Raw genomic sequence first — 6,638 nt, forward strand, 5'->3', positions numbered from 1 at the left:
CTTATAAGGATACATAGTCCCAAATAACTAAGAGTCCAAGGAGTCTGGCAGCAGGACCAGAGTGAACATGGTCCATTTAAAGATGGAGGAGGGGGCTCAGGCTTACAGCGTGCCTGCAAGAGAAGGGAGTCCCATGGAAGACCACCAAAATTTTATTCCAGGAATAAGCTTTCTTGTACATGCCCACTTCTTAGGGACAGGGGATTCTTCTGACTAGCCCTGCTCTGCTGTTTTCTGATCACACACACACACGTTAAAAAAAGGAAGGTGGGGGCAAAGAAGAGATGCATCTGGGATAAGGGGAATCAAAGGGAAGTTATTTTGGCTTATTTGGAAAAGCTTTTTTAAAAATAAATTTCTATGTGTGCATCTGGGATTTTATTTTCTGTTTAGGAATTACAACACTTGGATTGGATCCCATGATTTAATGACTGGAAGTAGATAGCTAACTATTTAAACAATACTGTAATGCAGGGGTCCTCAACCCCCGGGCCGTGGACTGGTACCAGTCGGTGGCCTGTTAGTAACCAGGCCACGGTGCCTCCTCCCTCCGTTTTCACAATGTTAAGGCTAGGGAAGGGGCTGTGAAGTGCCTTCCGGGCTCTGTAAAGGCCGACCCCCACCGATCATCTGATTGGTGGGGAAAACCACGCCTGCTGAAAAAGCTGCGTTGCCCTTGCCTCCTTCTCATTTCCTTCCTGGGCAGGGGAAGGAAGTGGAAAGGGGGCAAGGGCAGCGTGGCTTTTTCAGTGGGCCGGCGCTGCTGCAGTTTCGCTGTGGTTTCCCCACCAGGTCAGCCTTTACAGAACCCGGCTTCATGGCCCATCCCCAGCCTTAACATTATGAAAATGGAGGGGGGAGGAGGAGGCACCGCGAGGGGGGAGGGCGGAGCAGCAAGGCTTCGTGGCGCTGTGGGGCGGGCAGGCCAAATTCGGTGCCCCCACCCTGCTGGCCCTGGGACTGGTCCCTGGTGCCAAAAAGGTTGGGGACCACTGCTGTAATGGACTAAAGCTGTTAGCCTGGGTGAGCAGGGAACAGCCCACTCTAATTGGCTGAGCCATTCCATGGAGACGTGTATCGAGTTGGAAGGAGGCTAGCAGTGGGGGAAAATATCTCCTCACAGTTAGTTCAGTTGTGGGATATTGACTGAGAATGAGCTGAGAACAGCCTGCCGGCTGAGTTTCTTGAGACAGAACTGATTTAAAGTTTCTGTCTGAGAGTTTATTGGTGACAATGGGCAAAAGCAGGCTTTTTCTGTGAGGAAACTCTCTTGAGTGGTGACACACTGTGTTACTGGAGCAGAAGAAAAGGCTCTGCTGAGGAGTCCTGTCGGTGCTTCAGGGCAGACTCCTGGTTCAAATAAGAACACACAAACACACTGGGAGAGAGGCTAGGTTCTTGTGGCTGTGAAGAAATCCCAGGAGACACACAGGTACACTACCTGTGTGGGATTGAGAACACATGGGGTTGGTGGCTTGTGTGGTAGCACTCAAGGGTGTGAGTCCTGAGGTATTACTCTAATGTCTGGTGTTTACCTGTATGCTAGTGAGAGTCTGCGTGGGGTATTTCTGGCACAAGTCAGACAGTCCTCTGTGTGAAAGACAAAGATTGTGTGGACCTTTTTTATGTTTTAGAAAGCCTGAGCATAGGTTTTATAATCTTTCTCTAAATAAGAGAGTTTCTCGAGTGTTAAGGAAACACGGCCTGCCTGTTTAGTTTATCTATCTTCAGCCTGCCAGTTTTTTTTATAGTACTTCAGCCTGCCAACATCTCTGGTGATTAGAGATCATTTGTTTAGTTGAACTTCTGCCTGCCAACTGATTTGTTAATAACCAGCCAATAATTCTTATTTACTCCCTTCATTGCCTTCTGTGAATTAATAAAATACTATTTTGATTTTGAACTTTAAAATGTCTGGAGCTTAGTTATTTTCTAACAGGATTTTATTCTGTGTGCCTGAGGTACTGGGTAAAGGAGACACAAAAATTCTCAGTGATCGTTTTTACCACACTGACCCTGACCATCCCTCACAAATACATTTATGGCTCCTTATATTCCAGTTCAACGCATGGTTTTCCTCTCTCCCCTCCCACCTCACTGGCTGCCTTTCTTCACATTACACCACCCCCTTGCATTTTAAACTTTATTATCATCACTAGCAGTGAGTGGATTTTGTCCAGTCTGAAAGCAACACATTATTTCAACTGGGTGAAATAATGTTCAGTCCGAAAGCAACACAGGTGCTGATTCTGCACTCACCTTTCTCTGAGGCAGGCTTCCGTTTCTGGGTGGAGCAAACTGACGATTTCGCACCAGTTGTTCCGTGCCGGCATTTTGCGCTGGGCAAACCCGTGATTTGCCCCACCACAGTGTAAACCTTTTTTTTCAGGTTTACACTGTGGCAGGTTAACTGGTGCGAAATCGCCAGTTTGCTCTGCCCAGAAATGGAAGCCTGCCCCAGAGAAAGATGAGTGTGGAATCAGCCGTTATTTCACTAGTTCCAAAGAAAGCGAAATACTGAAAGCCCAATCACAGATGATTCCTATGAGAAGAAAGAATGGGAGAAGCCTATAGAAGCCAAGATGGCTGTATAAACAGCTCTCTAAAAACTTGAGAAATAAAAAAGACTCATTTAGGAAATGGAAGGAGGGCCTTATAACCAAGGATGAACATAAACAAATAGCCAGTACTTGTAGAGAAAGAGTTAGGAAAGCTACAGTATGAGCTTAGGGTAGCCAAAGATTATAAAAACAAAAAAAGGGTTCCTTTCTTATGTTCAAAGTAAGAAAAAGAGCAAGGACATGGTAGGCCCATTGTGAGGGCAGGAAAGTAAAATTGTAGCAGGGGATGAAGAGAGGGCAGAACTGCTCAATTCCTACTTTTCCTCAGTCTTCTCTTCTGAGGGAAATGGTACTCAACATGGCAAATACAGAACATATATTGAGGGCATGGAGTTGCAACCTTGGATCAGCATAGGGGTAGTACATAAACATCTAGTTTCTTTAAATGAAACGAAGTCCTCAGGACCAGATGAACTGCAGCTAAGGGTACTAAAAGAGCTTGCAGATGTAATTTCTGAGCCTCTGGCCATTATTGATCTCCTGTGCCCCTGAATTAGTTGTACAGGTTAATTATACAAAAGACAATATTTCCACCTTTGGGTTCCGTCTCCAGTTTTCCATGCGGTGTCATGATCTGGGCAAAGAGGGCAAGGAGGAGCCTGCCTAATGAGGCCTAGAGGGCCCGGGGAAGCCTACCTTAATTGGCTAGTGGGCCTACATCATCCAGGACCCCTTCTCACCCTCTGATTGGGTGAAAGCAGTTTCGGAGGAAAACTAACCCAGAGGAGGATGGGACCTGGGAGTAGAGGATAAATAGACCTGACTAGAGAGGGAGGCTGGTTCTTTCTAGGATGCTGAGCTGGAGGGAGCTTCAGCAAGAAAGTTGTTCCCCTCAACTGGAACTGGGCAGAGTTAATACAATGTTAATAGAAGTAGGGGATGTTAAGGGCTCTTTATTTGATTTCTGCCATCTGTACTGTTTTTTTACCTTTCACCATCACACCAAAATTGTTGTTTATAACCCACTATTTGTTTGAGCACTAAGAATAAAACTGTTGTTGAACTGCCTGGATCCTCACACCTCTTTGGTCACAAATAAAACATTTTGCTGATAAGGAAGGCAGGGTTGGGTGGGTGCTGTGGGTTTTCCCAGACAGACCTTTACCAGAGCAGTGGCAGCCAGTAGAAAAAAAAACCCCTTCCTGGTTCCTGCTGGGGTGTGACATGAGGTCACACAGAAGACCAAAGATCAAATGCCAAAACAACAGAGGCTAGTCCACATGAGCATAACCTTGAGGGATACTGCCAGCCAGGGCAAAAGCATCTATAAGTTTCAATGACCAAGAGGCTTCTGTACAGGAGCAAACTGTTTGGCACAGTGCTATGACTGAGATGAACTTTACTAAGAGACACAGGTGATCCGATCCAGAACTCCCTTCATAAGTAACCAAGGCTGTTAAAAGTACTGTGATTGTTAAAATTGTTGTTAATAATAGTTGTATCTATAAAACATATTTCCATTTTTGGGTTCTTGGGCGAGGTCCATTATGTATTTCTAGCAGAAATACATAATGGTCCTCACTACCGTACTGTAGGAATTTTCAACAACATGCGACAGCAGTTTACAAACAAAATGCAGAACTTTATAAATTCATCTGCACACTATCAGTTACTCAAGTTCAATGTGAGAGAACATTTTCAAAGCTAAAGATCATAAAGACAAGGCTAAGTAATTCACTGTCTGAGGAGAACTTGGATTCATACATGTTGCTATCCATTGAAAGGGAATTGTTAGATGAATTGGATGCAGAAGCAATGATTGACAGATTCACACAATCATGTAGTGAATTCAAACGATTGCTCTTAATATAGTAGACTGTGTGAAATATGCTTTTGAACTGCCTGTTAATGTGGGAAATGTTCAATGCAAGCAAACTATTTAAAAATATCCACCATTTATTTAAAATTTGTTTTTTAAAAAAAACAGTTATAACTAACTACCGCATACTGCCAGTAATTTGTACAATATATGTACACTGTAATTACTAAAAATATACATTACACAAAAGTTTTAATTGTACCTTTTTTCCACTTATGTATTTTTTGAAAAAATTATTTATTTCTTATAAAAATTAAATGATAGCCTTATAGTTGTGGGTGGGCCCCCTTTGTCTCCTGGCAACCAATATTTTTAGACCCAGGCCGCCACTGCTCTTTGCTCTCCCAACAAGTTGCCTCAGAGAATAAGGGGATTCTGAGGAAGAGCTTGGGGAGGAGCCTATCCTCACAACCACCCTGTGAGGAAGATGAAGAAGAAGAAGAAGATATTGGATTTATATCCCGCCCTCCACTCTGAAGAGTCTCAGAGCGGCTCACAATCTCCTTTACCTTCCTCCCCCACAACAGACACCCTGTGAGGTGGGTGGGGCTGGAGAGGGCTCTCACAGCAGCTGTCCTTTCAAGGACAACCTCTGCCAGAGCTATGGCTGACCCAAGGCCATTCCAGCAGGTGCAAGTGGAGGAGTGGGGACTCAAACCCGGTTCTCCCAGATAAGAGTCCGCACACTTAACCACTACACCAAACTGGCATACACAAGATCTGTGTGAGTGTCTGCGACTGGCCCAAGGTCATCCAGCAAGCTTTTATAACAGAATGGAGATTGGAACCTGGGTCTCCCATCTTTGAGTGACACTCTAAACCAGGAGTGTTGAACTCATTTGTTATGAGGGCTGCATCTGACATAAATGAGACCTTGCTGGGCCATGTGTGTCATAATATGTAATGCCAGGTAGCAAAGATATAAACTTTATAGAGGACACAGACAAACACAATTAAAGATTTTTTAAAAACTTAAAATATGCTAAAAAGATTAGCATTCTTGTAATATTTTATTTAACAGTCTCTGATAACTGATACCTCTTGCTCTGAATTATTGCATCAAAATCGGGAGACAGTGTCTGTGCTGCAGCCATCTTGAGTATGCTGTTCAGATGTTTATGTATAAGTTGCAAACCTACTTTTGATTTCTGGACACTCATTACAGAAATCTAATGGGTCAATTATTTGAGCCTAAGACCCAGGGGTAAACATGAAATGGCTGGGCACTGTGAGCTTTTCTATATAAGTTGCTTCATGTGCTGGTCAGGCAATGAAGAAAATAGAGGCTTTGCTCTGTAGTTCTTGTGCAACTAAGCAAGCCTGGCAAAGCAAGCTTGATGCAGAAGGAAACGAGAGAGAAGGAAGCTGATGACAATGACTTGCTTGCAGGCCTGATAGGAGCCCTCCAGGGACCTGATCCTTCAGGCCACACATTTGACACCCCTGCTCTAAATGCTAAACCACTTCGGCTGTCCAAGTGTGCAACATGGCCTTGGAACTGACTGATATCTTTAACTTTCAACTGAAAGTACGAATAATAATAATGAGTACTAATTTAGAAAATAGCTAAAATTTATACACAGAGAAGTTCTTCGGAGCTGGCGACTGAAAGGGCAGATCAATCTCAAATGTGTTCCTTTCTGCCAAACAGGGCTTTTTTTGAGCAGGAGCTCACAGGAACATAGTTGCAGCTGGCTTGGTGTCAGGGGGTGTGGCCTAATGCAAATGAGTTCCTGCTGGGCTTTTCCTACAAAAAAGCCCTGTGTAAAACAATGATTCTGTCAGGGGGTGTGGCCTAATATGCAAATAAAACCCTGCTGGGCTTTTCCTACAAAAAAGCAAATGAGTTCCTGATGCAAATAAGTTCCTGCTGGGCTTTTTCTACCAAAAAAGCCCTGCTGCCAAAAGTAGTCTAGACGCATGCCAATTTATATTTAGTATAGGACTGCCAAGACACAACGCTTGGGCAATACTTTAATGTTTATAGCAAATTAAGGTTTACTGGGATGAGTGGTACCTTCTACTAATTATTGACCAAAAAGGTTGACCAAATCCAAATTGATTAAGTATGTTCCAAAGTATTTTCTGCAAAACCATACAATGCATATTAAAACAGAAAATGGATGGTATACAGCTTAGCCTGGATTACAGGGTGATTTTTGGTCGGTTTTTCCTAGTGCAGAAATCTCATAGGTCAA

Source organism: Heteronotia binoei, chromosome 9 (genome assembly GCF_032191835.1).
Source record: "Heteronotia binoei isolate CCM8104 ecotype False Entrance Well chromosome 9, APGP_CSIRO_Hbin_v1, whole genome shotgun sequence".
NCBI classification, from domain to species: Eukaryota; Metazoa; Chordata; class Lepidosauria; order Squamata; family Gekkonidae; genus Heteronotia; species Heteronotia binoei.